The following is a 15,142-nucleotide window of genomic DNA, read 5'->3' on the forward strand; positions in this document are numbered from 1 at the left end:
TACTTATGACACAGGCGCACGCTTGGCACTACTTTGTTGATGCACGTGCGGCTACTGCGCACACAATTCACAAACACAGAAAATAATTTTTTTTTTGGTTTGGACTGGAGTGTACTTTCGGGGGTTACAGCACCCTTAACGGTCAAGCCAGCCGGCCCTTTACTTATGACACAGGCGCACGCTTGGCACTACTTTGTTGATGCACGTGCGGCTACTGCGCACACAATTCACAAACACAGAAAATAATTTTTTTTTTGGTTTGGACTGGAGTGTACTTTCGGGGGTTACAGCACCCTTAACGGTCAAGCCAGCCGGCCCTTTACTTATGACACAGGCGCACGCTTGGCACTACTTTGTTGATGCACGTGCGGCTACTGCGCACACAATTCACAAACACAGAAAATAATTTTTTTTTTGGTTTGGACTGGAGTGTACTTTCGGGGGTTGCAGCACCCTTAACGGTCAAGCCAGCCGGCCCTTTACTTATGACACAGGCGCACGCTTGGCACTACTTTGTTGATGCACGTGCGGCTACTGCGCACACAATTCACAAACACAGAAAATAATTTTTTTTTTGGTTTGGACTGGAGTGTACTTTCGGGGGTTACAGCACCCTTAACGGTCAAGCCAGCCGGCCCTTTACTTATGACACAGGCGCACGCTTGGCACTACTTTGTTGATGCACGTGCGGCTACTGCGCACACAATTCACAAACACAGAAAATAATTTTTTTTTTGGTTTGGACTGGAGTGTACTTTCGGGGGTTACAGCACCCTTAACGGTCAAGCCAGCCGGCCCTTTACTTATGACACAGGCGCACGCTTGGCACTACTTTGGTGATGCACGTGCGGCTACTGCGCACACAATTCACAAACACAGAAAATAATTTTTTTTTTGGTTTGGACTGGAGTGTACTTTCGGGGGTTACAGCACCCTTAACGGTCAAGCCAGCCGGCCCTTTACTTATGACACAGGCGCACGCTTGGCACTACTTTGTTGATGCACGTGCGGCTACTGCGCACACAATTCACAAACACAGAAAATAATTTTTTTTTTGGTTTGGACTGGAGTGTACTTTCGGGGGTTACAGCACCCTTAACGGTCAAGCCAGCCGGCCCTTTACTTATGACACAGGCGCACGCTTGGCACTACTTTGTTGATGCACGTGCGGCTACTGCGCACACAATTCACAAACACAGAAAATAATTTTTTTTTTGGTTTGGACTGGAGTGTACTTTCGGGGGTTACAGCACCCTTAACGGTCAAGCCTGCCAGCCCTTTACTTATGACACAGGCGCACGCTTGGCACTACTTTGTTGATGCACATGCGGCTACTGCGCACACAATTCACAAACACAGAAAATAATTTTTTTTTGGGTTTGGACTGGAGTGTACTTTCGGGGGTTACAGCACCCTTAACGGTCAAGCCAGCCGGCCCTTTACTTATGACACAGGCGCACGCTTGGCACTACTTTGTTGATGAACGTGCGGCTACTGCGCACACAATTCACAAACACAGAAAATAATTTTTTTTTTGGTTTGGACTGGAGTGTACTTTGGGGGTTACAGCACCCTTTAATGGTCAAGCCAGCCGGCCCTTTACTTATGACACAGGCGCACGCTTGGCACTACTTTGTTGATGCATATGCGGCTACTGCGCACACAATTCACAAACACAGAAAATAATTTTTTTTTTGGTTTGGACTGGAGTGTACTTTCGGGGGTTACAGCACCCTTAACGGTCAAGCCAGCCGGCCCTTTACTTATGACACAGGCGCACGCTTGGCACTACTTTGTTGATGCACGTGCGGCTACTGCGCACACAATTCACAAACACAGAAAATAATTTTTTTTTTGGTTTGGACTGGAGTGTACTTTCGGGGGTTACAGCACCCTTAACGGTCAAGCCAGCCGGCCCTTTACTTATGACACAGGCGCACGCTTGGCACTACTTTGTTGATGCACGTGCGGCTACTGCGCACACAATTCACAAACACAGAAAATAATTTTTTTTTTGGTTTGGACTGGAGTGTACTTTCGGGGGTTACAGCACCCTTAACGGTCAAGCCAGCCGGCCCTTTACTTATGACACAGGCGCACGCTTGGCACTACTTTGTTGATGCACGTGCGGCTACTGCGCACACAATTCACAAACACAGAAAATAATTTTTTTTTTGGTTTGGACTGGAGTGTACTTTCGGGGGTTACAGCACCCTTAACGGTCAAGCCAGCCGGCCCTTTACTTATGACACAGGCGCACGCTTGGCACTACTTTGTTGATGCACGTGCGGCTACTGCGCACACAATTCACAAACACAGAAAATAATTTTTTTTTTGGTTTGGACTGGAGTGTACTTTCGGGGGTTACAGCACCCTTAACGGTCAAGCCTGCCAGCCCTTTACTTATGACACAGGCGCACGCTTGGCACTACTTTGTTGATGCACATGCGGCTACTGCGCACACAATTCACAAACACAGAAAATAATTTTTTTTTTGGTTTGGACTGGAGTGTACTTTCGGGGGTTACAGCACCCTTAACGGTCAAGCCAGCCGGCCCTTTACTTATGACACAGGCGCACGCTTGGCACTACTTTGTTGATGAACGTGCGGCTACTGCGCACACAATTCACAAACACAGAAAATAATTTTTTTTTTGGTTTGGACTGGAGTGTACTTTCGGGGGTTACAGCACCCTTTAATGGTCAAGCCAGCCGGCCCTTTACTTATGACACAGGCGCACGCTTGGCACTACTTTGTTGATGCATATGCGGCTACTGCGCACACAATTCACAAACACAGAAAATAATTTTTTTTTTGGTTTGGACTGGAGTGTACTTTCGGGGGTTACAGCACCCTTAACGGTCAAGCCAGCCGGCCCTTTACTTATGACACAGGCGCACGCTTGGCACTACTTTGTTGATGCACGTGCGGCTACTGCGCACACAATTCACAAACACAGAAAATAATTTTTTTTTTGGTTTGGACTGGAGTGTACTTTCGGGGGTTACAGCACCCTTAACGGTCAAGCCAGCCGGCCCTTTACTTATGACACAGGCGCACGCTTGGCACTACTTTGTTGATGCACGTGCGGCTACTGCGCACACAATTCACAAACACAGAAAATAATTTTTTTTTTGGTTTGGACTGGAGTGTACTTTCGGGGGTTACAGCACCCTTAACGGTCAAGCCAGCCGGCCCTTTACTTATGACACAGGCGCACGCTTGGCACTACTTTGTTGATGCACGTGCGGCTACTGCGCACACAATTCACAAACACAGAAAATATATTATTTTTTTAGCACTTGGGGGGAGCACCCCTGATGGACAGAGCACCCCCTGGACAACACTTCAGCACCCCTTTAGGACTGGGACACTGCACAGGACTTTGGAGTGGACACAGCCCCTATGGAGAACTGACTGCACAACACAGTCCAGCCAGCCCCTATGGACTTTGAAGTAGTGGACACAGCCCCTATTAACAACAGCAGCACAGCACAACACAGCCAGCCCCTATGGACTTTGAAGTAGTGGACAACAGCAGCACTACACTACACTACACTACACAGCCCTAACTCCCACCCTCCCTCTTCACTGTCCACAGCCGAGTGAGAAAATGGCGCCGACGTGTGTACCTTATATAGGATCCAAAACCCGCGAGACTCGGAAGGCGGGAAGATGACGTTTTGCCTCGATTTCAGATCCGAGTCAGGCGGGAAAAGTCGAGCCTGACTCGGATCGGACTCGGATCGGGGGGGCTCGGGGGGGTTCGGATTTCAGAAATCCGAACCCGCTCACCCCTAATTCTTAGGTGCACCACACCAGGTTATTGTGATATTAGTATATGGGAAAGATTTCTGGACTGCACACCCTGTAATATATATATAATGGGAGGTGCTACCTGATGAGACTAATTGCAGGCACAAAAACAGACAAATCTCAGGTGCACAACTCCAAATTATTGATAATATATAAATGCAATAAAATTTTGCAATCAATAGAGGTTTTTAGCATAATCTTGGCCAAGGTTATGGGCCTACCCACCACATCCAGGTAACCTCTTTAGGGTAGGTCCCTAATGTACTAGGATTCAAATCCAGAGCGCAGGACACCCCCAAACTGGCCCAGCTAAGCCGCCCGAGGGCACCACCATAGTAAGAAAAGTGCAGTGTAAAAGAGATAGTTAAGAGCAGCCACAGCTGCATATAAAGAATGAAAATAAAAAAGTGAAGTACATATATAATAAACAAACAGTGAAGGGTTAAAATGTGTTATAAAAGAAAAATGTGTTATAATGCGGTGCCCTGAAACAGATCAACAAAGGCAATCCAGGGGTACCCACGCCCCAAAAATGAACCGAAGTTGCACTACAGTATATAACTTGTAGGACTTACCTAGAATTGTGCCTAATACCAGTGTGCATATACTATACCAGACTCCATGCTTTTAAACCAATAAGGTAGGGGTGCTAATCCAGACTGAGGGCGTCTCCTTTCCCTCAGGTGTGCAATAAAGCACATTAAATGGGAAAGATTTCTGGACAGCACACCCTGTAATATATATATAATGGGAGGTGCTACCTGATGAGACTAATTGCAGGCACAAAAACAGACAAATCTCAGGTGCACAACTCCAAATTATTGATAATATATAAATGCAATAAAATTTTGCAATCAATAGAGGTTTTTAGCATAATCTTGGCCAAGGTTATGGGCCTACCCACCACATCCAGGTAACCTCTTTAGGGTAGGTCCCTAACGTACTAGGATTCAAATCCAGAGCGCAGGACACCCCCAAACTGGCCCAGCTAAGCCGCCCCAGGGCACCGCCATAGTAAGAAAAGTGCAGTGTAAAAGAGATAGTTAAAAGCAGCCACAGCTGCATATAAAGAATGAAAATAAAAAAGTGAAGTACATATATAATAAACAAACAGTGAAGGGTTAAAGTGTGTTATAAAAGAAAAATGTGTTATAATGCGGTGCCCTGAAACAGATCAACAAAGGCAATCCAGGGGTACCCACGCCCCAAAAATGAACCGAAGTTGCACTACAGTATATAACTTGTAGGACTTACCTAGAATTGTGCCTAATACCAGTGTGCATATACTATACCAGACTCCATGCTTTTAAACCAATAAGGTAGGGGTGCTAATCCAGACTGAGGGCGTCTCCTTTCCCTCAGGTATGCAATAAAGCACATTAAATGGAGTATATGGGAAAGATTTCTGGACTGCACACCCTGTAATATATATATAATGGGAGGTGCTACCTGATGAGACTAATTGCAGGCACAAAAACAGACAAATCTCAGGTGCACAACTCCAAATTATTGATAATATATAAATACAATAAAATTTTGCAATCAATAGAGGTTTTTAGCATAATCTTGGCCAAGGTTATGGGCCTACCCACCACATCCAGGTAACCTCTTTAGCTCTTTACCACAACTAAACATGTTTAGCACCCCTTGAATATGATATTGGATTAGAGATACACGGGAGGTTCCGGACCAGCATCCCTTAAACCTACTCTTCAGCCATGCACATTGAAGACCATCTGTTAAGCAGGATTTACAGCTTACTATAAAGACTGACAATTTCGGAAGGCTGGTAATATACTTATTTCGTTTTGCTGGATATTCATCCGTATTGCCCTGATACTTGACTCCATTCCTCTTTAATGAATGTTGCCATCCACTATGTGACTTTGTCATTTTTTGCTTTTTAACATTTTCCATGGACAATGGATTAACATAGACTAAGATACCCACCAATACTCCAAGATTTGTATTACTATTGTCCCTTTGATTCTCATGTAATGTTTGTATATGTATTAAACAATCTTTTATTGTGAACCAAGAAGTATGAGATCTTTGAATAGGAGAGCCTATGGGATCATATTTTTACCAGTATTGGTTATCATCTCCATTTATTTGAATCAATTTTGATTGTTTTTATTTATCTAGTATGTTTAGTTTTATTGTGCTCTCCAAGTGATACACACATTCTTAGGTGCACCACACCAGGTTATTCTGATATTAGCGCTGTTCACATCTCTTTTCTTTACCAGGATATGAAGTATACCTGGAGCCTTGAACTATTCAGGGTAGGAACACATTGTTCAGGCAATGGATTGCACACAGGAACTGAGTTAAATAGGGAGTGGTCTCTAGCCATTGGCTTAGCGGACCAGTGAACAGGGGCAGCAATAATCACAGGGAAACGTCCCTGTGATGTTTTGAAACAGCAATGAATGAATGTCTGATTTTTAAAAGAAATGCTAAGACCTCGATTCGTGACACTGCATTTGAAAAATGACAGTTAAGGTGGTTAAGTTCAGATAATACACACTGAACAACCATCATCTTCCTTCTGTCCGGGGGTCCCACTGGCCAGCAGCTGCCACTGCAAGTGTATGGGCGGTCGGCTGATCGCCCATACACACAGCACGATTGACAGATATATCTACAGACGCGAGATGTCTGTGAACGACATTGTTCACAGACATATCACTGGTAGGCACTGGCCGACGGACATACGATATATTGGCCGATTAATTGATTGGCCACTGTATCTGCCAGTGTGTACCCAGCATTAGGAGCTGATTGTTTAGTACTATAGGATCTAATCACTAAGTCTTGGAGAGAGATTAAATGGAGAAAGATAAGTCCCAGCCAATCAGCTCCTGTCATTTTTCAAACACAGCCTGTAAACTGACAGTTCTGAGCTGATTGGATGGAACATTTCTTTCTACATTTTGTCACTCTCCAAGGCTTTGTGAATATACCCTATATCTCCATCCACTTTATCTTTCCAAAGCTTATAGTACATAGACCCCTAAATGATATATTATGGTACAATAACTTTATTGTAGAAAGTTAATATTATGTACTTTATAATCAGGCAGAAGTTGTAAAATTTGCAGTCCAGTTGGAAGCTCCAATATGCAGGGGCTAAGTGCACCGTATGCCGGCTACTGTATGTGCACTGCTACTGCTGCCGCTGTTCTGGAAAAGGTAGATGGCAGGTCAGGTGGTATATGCAGTAATGAGCTCCACAGAAAGAAACACTGTTGTTGCCACTGCTGTTGAAATTGACGGTTGTGGTGATATTTGCAGTATATGATGGATTAAATTCCAGTTAATACCAGCATGATGTTAGCTATAGCAGCCGTAATGTACAGTAGATGCAGATATGGGCTCAAGCTCAACGCATTTCCGTGCTCTGGGAACCTTCGTCAGGAGCTTGGTAGAAGTACCTGTTTTTTTTAGAGATGTGCGCCGAGCATCGTGTTTTGGTTTTGGATCTGGATCCCCCCTGGTTTTGGATCTGGATTGGTTTTGCCAAAACCTCACCTCCGTGTTTTGTTTTCGTGTTTTGGTTTTGGATCTGGATTTTTTTCTTAAAAAATCATAAAACCAGCTAAAAAAATATAAAATGGCCTGTTTTTGTGCCTACAGCATAATTAACCTCAATAACATTTATTTCCAGTAATTTCCAATCAATTTTGACCACCTCACAATATTATTTGCTTCATCTAGTTAAGGCCAAACGGTTGCATCCAGCTACCTGGCTGACTGAGCTAAGTGACACAGTAGGCGGCACTAACATGTGGCAGTTCAGCTTCTAATTTCCAACAAGGATACAGTGTGTTATACAGTGTGGGTTGGATACACCAATAGTGTACTTACTGCAGGGTTGCTGATGGTGTCCTCAGTACATGGAATGGCAATGCTGTGGTGCCGGCAGTGTCCTCAGTGAAGGGTACCGGTGCTGTCGGCAGTGCGGGGGTGCCAGCGGTGTCTTTAGAGCAGGTATGCTGGCTGTGTCGGTAGTGTGGGGGTGCCAGCCAGCCGTGTCTTTAGTGCAGGTTTGCTGGCTGTGTCGGCAGTGCGGGGGTTGCTGACGGTGTCCTCAGTACATGGAATGGCAGTGCTGCGGTGCTGGCAGTGTCCTCAGTGAAGGGTCTGGTGATGTCGGCAGTGCAGGGGTGCCAGCGGTGTCTTTAGTGCAGGTTTGCTGGCTGTGCCGGCAGTGCTGGGGTGCCAGTGGTGTCTTTAGTGCAGGTTTGCTGGCTGTGTCGGCAGTGTAGGGGTGTTGTCAATGCAGGGTGACGGTGGTGTCGGCAGAACGGGGGTGCCAGCGGTGTCCTCAGTGCACGTGTGCTGACAGTGTCGGCAGTGCAGGGGTGCTGGTGGTGTCCTCAGGGTGGGAGTGTCGGCAGTGTTGGAAGTGTGGGTGTCGCTGACTGTGTCCTCAGTACGTGAAGCAGCACTGCAGGGGTGCCGGCAGTGTCAGCAGCGGTTGTGTTGGCAGCGGGGGTTACTGCCAGTGGGGTTGCTGGTGGTGTCAGGCAGTGGGGGATGGCGTGCGCCATCTTCTTTTTCTTCTGTGTGCATTTTCAATGGGCTTAACACTGATTGGCTGAGAGCCATAAATGACAGCTCTCTCAGCCAATCAGCGTTATGCCCACTCAATACAAAACCTCGTGACCCGACAGCGGGGTCACAAGGTTTTGCCTCAGGTGAGGGATCCCTCAAATCGCCCTGGATCCCCAAAATTCTGGTGGGTCCAGATCTCTTAGATCCGAACCCGCTCATCTCTAGTTTTTTTGTTTGTTTTTTAGAGAGATTCTCCCACCTTGAATCATGTTTTTATTTTGGAGGTCATCCTAGTTATCTGATTGATTGTTAAGGCTTTCCTTTTAAAAATTAGTTAGTGATATAGAGAGTTCACCAATCACCTTGGTAAAGGTATTTCTCCAAGAAAACAATGTTTTCAAATAAAATTTAGAAGCAATGAGATGAAAAGTTCCTAGTAGTTAGAGTGCCCGTCTTACATTACACTTTATGGCAATGTAGGGGAATCGGAGGTATAGATTACTGCATAGGTTAACATTTATAACAGTACGAGATGCAATCAGGTGACCAAGCAGTGGCGAGCTGGGCCGGGGGGCAGGGTGCCATGTGCCCCCCGGGCCGCAGCATCATGCGGGCCGCGGGCCGGTGCAGTCTGTGTCACTGTGACACAGACTGCACCGCGTGTGTAGCGCTGACCAGACAGAGTTCGGTCAGCGCTACACAGCACAAACACACAGCCGCCGGAGCCGGCAGCTGTGTGCTTGCTGTAATCAACAGCCGCTGAGAGTCTGTCAGACTCTCATCGGCTGCCGCTGCTCCCACTGCGGGAGCCATCTTCCGGCTACCGCAGTGGGTAATGGGAGAGCCGTCATCATGACGACGTCTCTCCCATATTGCAAAGCGGCCAGAGGAGCCGGTGGAAGCGTCGGGACCAGGAGCGGGAGTTTCAGGTAAGTGTTGTTTTTTTTTTTTTTTTAATTAAGTCTCTCTCTCTCTCTCTCTACTGGGGGGGGGCTACTGGGGGCACTACCAGGGGGGGGATTACTATGGGGGCACTACCAGGGGGTGGTTTCTATGGTGGCACTACCGGGGGGGGATTACTACTGGGGGCACTACCAGGGGGGGATTACTATGGGGGCACTACCAGGGGGGGGATTTCTATGGTGGCACTACCAGGGGGGGATTACTACTGGGGGCACTACCAGGGGGGGACTACTACTACTGGGGGCACTACAAAAGGGGGACTACTACTGCTGGGGGCACTACAAAGAGGGGACTACCACTGTGGGAACTACAAGGGGGGACTACTACTACTACTGGGGGCACTACAAGGGGGGCTACTACTGGGGGCACTACAAGGGGAGGGGACTACTACTAGGGGCACTGCATAGGGGGCAGGGGACTACTACTAGGGGCACTGCGAGGGACCACTGCTGGGGGCTCTATATAAAGGGCAATACTGGGGGTACTGCATAGGGGGGAGACTACAACTGGGGCCACTATTTAAGGGACATTGCATAAGGGTTACCACTATTGGGGGAACTGCATGGGGGGGTGGACTGCTACTGGGGGCACCACAATTGGGGGCACTATATAAGGGGCTTACTACTGGGGGCACAAGGGGCACTGAACAAGGGGGACCACTACTGGGGGCACAAGGGGCACTGCATAGGGGGGATCACTACTGGGGGCACTACTGGAGGCCTGCATAAGGGTGTTATCTCCTGTGGCACACGGGGCCACTGCATATGGGCACTACAACAGGGGGCTGCCCCTAATCTTTATTTTTACCTTATATTAATCCCATATGGACCCGCCTCCTCCCTGAAACACTTGAGGGGGGGCGGCGCCGTAGCACGCACGTTCTTCGGGCACCCTGGCTACACGCTACTCCTCTGCCAGGGCCGCCTGCATGCATTTGCCCCCCAGGCTAAAAGTTGCCAGCCAGCCCCTGTGACCAAGTACAAGTCAGCCATTTGACTTCTGGACTCACATGATTTTATATGACCACAGATGTGTCCTCATACCCCTAGCCTCAATACGCCATACGGTGCGAGACGCCCAGCGCGACTGAGGCGCTCTGAGAGGTGTTTATTTTATTTTTGCACCCTATTATCCATAGGAAGATTGAATTTTTGATTTTGAAGAGGCTTACATAGTTTTATGTTTTGAGTTTATGTTGTATACCGGTATTAGGTGCATATTTGGAACATACTCATATTACTGAAGAAGATGAATTGTGATGCTTTTACAATATATTTTTTTATATAATAAATAGTTTGATACACATCATGGTTTGAGTTTTTAATACATACAGTATTAGAATCACACGTATGAAGAGCAGCACTAACAGTAGCGTGTGAGTGATATGGCCAGGGGCGCAGAGAGGGGGGGAGCGGGTACTAATTAAGTGATATGGCCAGGGACGCTGCCCTCCCCCTGCCTCTTACACCACAGCAGCCCAGCACACGCTGCTGTGTGCTGGGCTGCACTGAGAGACTGCTCGCAGCTGCTAAACAGCAGCAGTCTCCTATGCCTGTGGGGGGGAGCAATCAAAGCGCCCCCCACTGGTTATGCGCCGGGCTGAGGGGGCTCACAGCGCCCCCTTCCCCAGCTTTGCGGCGCTGCAAAAATGTCATCTTTACTATTTTTATTCCCTAAGGGGGCGTGGCCATGCCTTCCGCGATCAGGCTACGACCCCTTTTACTCGGACCCGGCACGGCTCTTGGCACCCCTGGATATGGCTTATTCCATAGTCTTAGATATATTACATGAGGACCTGGAGTATCTCTCCTGCTTGATTTACCTGCAGAGACCCTGCGCTGTTTTGTAACCCAGCCTACAGTTAAGTACAGGCTCTGTCTTTTTTTTTCTTTACGTGTTAGCCACTCTGCCTAGAAAGTTCACTTCTCTTTATTTTCTAACTTTTTTTCTTTATTGGAATAACACAATACAAAACATAAATAGTTACCACAGACAGATATTTAAGTCAAAATCAGATTACAGGCCAAAAAAAATATTTCTATATTACCCGGATGCGGCTGCATACCCACAGGGAAATAATCATACATATGGAAACACTTAAGATCCCCTAAGGAAGACTATTCAAAACAATTGAAGGGTCTTCCATCAATATTCTGGTCTCCTAGCATGAGCTTCTATTAAAGCAGCTTTGAATTTGTAGCTGCAAAGACAGCTGTATGGCATAAAACCTTTCTACCTGTAAGTTTCAAGAGATATTTGAAGCCACAAAATTGAGCTTAATTCACTGTGCTTTTCAACAGCATACTTTTAATGAATTATATTGTTTTTTTATATGTGTTACTATGAACAATTGCTAAGAATATTTGTCTATAATAGCAATAAATTATATTGTTACGTAATTCAGTGTGTTGGTGATCATGTGTGTTCAGCCATGAGGTATTGGGCCTGTCTCACTTCGGATCGCAATACTGCGTACACACGCAGTTCAACTGCGAAAGCAAGCCAAACCACTGCGATCGCAATGCAAACTCAGCACCACATAAGGATAACCGCTTTACCATACACACATCCATAATACTAGGCAGAATAGCAAAACCATCGGTACAATCGAGTCACATCGGACCCATACGCACACTTGCACAAGCCCTGACCTTACTCAGAAATTGCTAACAGCCATGCATGCTATGAGACCTCACACTGTGTATGGCTTCACAGTGGCTAATTTATGCACTCCCCTGAAATGGCGTGCGAACGCAGTGGCATGCCTGTGTTTCCCCGACTACCCCCCTGTTACCACCCACAAACGGCACTTCCTGTCAATCACTCTGCGATGGGTCTGCGTAGTCACTGCAATCACAGTCCCGATTGCAATGGCTAGTTCATGTACGCGCACTGCGATGCATACGCATGCGCAGAACGCAACAATCAGCCGATTGCTGCGTTATTAGCAATTGCGATCCAAACTGAATCAGCCCATTGTCCATAATAATTAGCGCAGCACTAATCCACCTGATACTGTTGGTGGTGGTGTTAGCACAGTTAAATATACACACCAGTGGAATGCAAGATGACCAGAGTAGCTTAACGAGGCAATGTGGTTTATTATGCAAGCAGTAGAACAGTCGTACTCACTGTTACACTTGTAGAGGAGGTTGCATGAAGCAGAGTTTGTAGTGGAGCAGGGTTTAATCAGATCACCAGCCGTTGACTGTTTAGGTATGTGGTAATGGTTCATGTGCTGGAACAGTGGTAAATGTGAGGGAAAAAGTCACAGGTCTCTGGAGCTAAGGGGGAGATCAGTGGCAAACGCAGGATTTCTAGAGGGGCGTTTCCAAATGCTTGATTTAGAGCAAGTGTGGCCAGTCCATGAAGAGGGTATAATTAGCACTTATCCAGCATTAATATGCATCATACAAAGTATATTGTGTTGCATAATTCCAGCATATATAGGACCATCGATCACAGTAAGCCATTAGATGCAGCAGAAGGTACATCCTGTCTGAGCAGAATGTTTTTTTTTCAGATGTGGGCATCATTCCAGAGCATTAGGGCAAGTCCGGGAGTCTGGGGGAGCAGCAGAAGAACCTAGCACTACCCTGGACATATATGTACATATTGGTCTCCTTATGTACTGGATAGTGTATTATAATACAGTATTAATAATTAACACTATTGAAGGTCTATAGCAGTGCACCCCTACCAGTGTATGTTTTCCACATGTCCTAGTTGGTGCACAGGTATATTTATTACTGGCTGACACATTTTAAAAGATCCACAGGTGTTGCTAATCATTTCATTTGTGATACTGAGAAGAACATGCAGCACTAGTAACATTGTATTATATTACTATTTCTATTGTGGTCATGGTGTGTGCTGGGGAGGGGGGTTTCCAGGCAGACGGAACCCCCCCTGCGTTTGCCTATGGAGATGTCTGTCTCCAACTATGTCACTCATATACAGTAAGCAAGTAAGGGAATGAGGCATCATCCGAGGAGAAACCATATTGGAGGCTGCACAGTGGCACACTCCACATCTAACATTATAGACATTCCATTCTAAAGACAAAATATAATTTGTTTACACAAAGTGATAGAGGAGGGGGGCTAAGATTGATCCAGTATTGAAGTATACATTTCTTGGCTGCTGCTGATAGAATGGTAATAATCTTTTCCTTAATGAACCTAAGCAAAGGGGTAATAAAAACAGGATCGCCCATTCTGGAGACAGAGGGGTGTACCGTGTATTCTGTGTATTCCACCAAGTGCATGTGCACAAACATTTACACTGTACATGATGCCAAAAATATTTAATTGGTAGACAGCATCCAAAACAATGGTAGAGATGCCTCTTGCTGGCCACATTTCGGACATGAATAAAATTCTGACAAACCTAAAATAAATTTTCTATGAGATGACAGATTTACATATAGTGCCTTAAATAGCACTTTCACAAAGAGATCAGGGAAACTGTCACTCCAGCGAGATAGTCCCACTGTCATCCTGATCAATCACTCGCCTAAGTAAGTTCATATGCATAGATATTGCATGGTTGGCTGTCAGGGGATGAATCAGTACCTTACCAAGATCATTGGACTCATCAGTCAGAGCTAAATTACTTATCAAATGATGAGCATAATGTAAAGCCTGATGCATTACAAAGAGATGGGTGGAAGGTAGGTTGATATCGGTAATTGTCAGAGTCTTGCGTGTTGTCGTGTCTTCAATTTGTCATATGTGAATGATACCATTGGTAGCCTACCTAGTGAAGGGGTAAGCAGCACCTACACTGTGGAATGCTGGGTTGTGAAGGAACAGAAGAAATAAGGTGTGTTGACTATTAAGAAACTGTAGTTTTCTAATATGTTTCCATGTAACCCAAAAAGACATCAGTATTGGATATCCGAATTTCGTAAGGAGATAAGAACACAGAAAATGGACTAGGGAGATTAAAGACATGTTAGAAATAAAGGATTGCTCCAGCAGATTATTAATATCATTTTCTGAGTGAAGTAAACTCTCTTTAATGTACTGTAGGATACTAGTGAAATATAGAACTGTATATTGAGGACATTTATTCCAACTTCTGTGACCCACTGTTATGGCTATGGATCGCCGAAACTGTCAATTGAGCAATTTCCCAACCCGGGGTGTGAGTATGACCAGGAGAACCTGAAGTGGATATAATAACTTAGGGAATAGTATTATCTTAATTAAATTGGCCCTACTTATATAAGTAAAAAGTTTGAGTTAGTTATGGAGTTCTGCCAGGATGAAGGCAATCAGTGGACAAATGTTGAGGGAATAACGTTTGTAAATATTTTTTGAGAGTCGGACACCAAGAAATTTTAAGGAAGCAGATGCCCAAGTCAGTCCAGGGCAACCATGCCAATGTTGTTTAGTATCTGCATGAAATTACATCTGTACCGATTTGTCACAATTGACTGTAACACCAGAAATATGGCCAAATTTAGAGAAGGTACAAATTTCAAAGGAAGGTATGGACAATGGTTAGATACAAAAAAGCCGGTCATCAGCAAATGCTGTTAGTTTCACTGCATGTTGACAAATCAAGGCTAGGTTGGAAGATGCAAATTGAGGGGTCTAATGCTTAGGTACAGTGTTTCAAACACTGCTATTTAGCCATGTTAGCAAGTCTCCTACCTGCCCTGTCACACCACCGGAAAACTTTATTTTCAGTATAATCAAGTTGGAGCTGGGAATTAGTACATAGAAATGTTTCCTATAAATGCTGGGAAGTGATATAAAATTGTAGATTAGTATCCGTTGGTGCATCCACATAAGT

The sequence above is a fragment of the Taudactylus pleione genome, unplaced genomic scaffold (assembly GCF_031769625.1).
Source record: "Taudactylus pleione unplaced genomic scaffold, aTauple2 ptg000792l, whole genome shotgun sequence".
Taxonomy (NCBI): domain Eukaryota; kingdom Metazoa; phylum Chordata; class Amphibia; order Anura; family Myobatrachidae; genus Taudactylus; species Taudactylus pleione.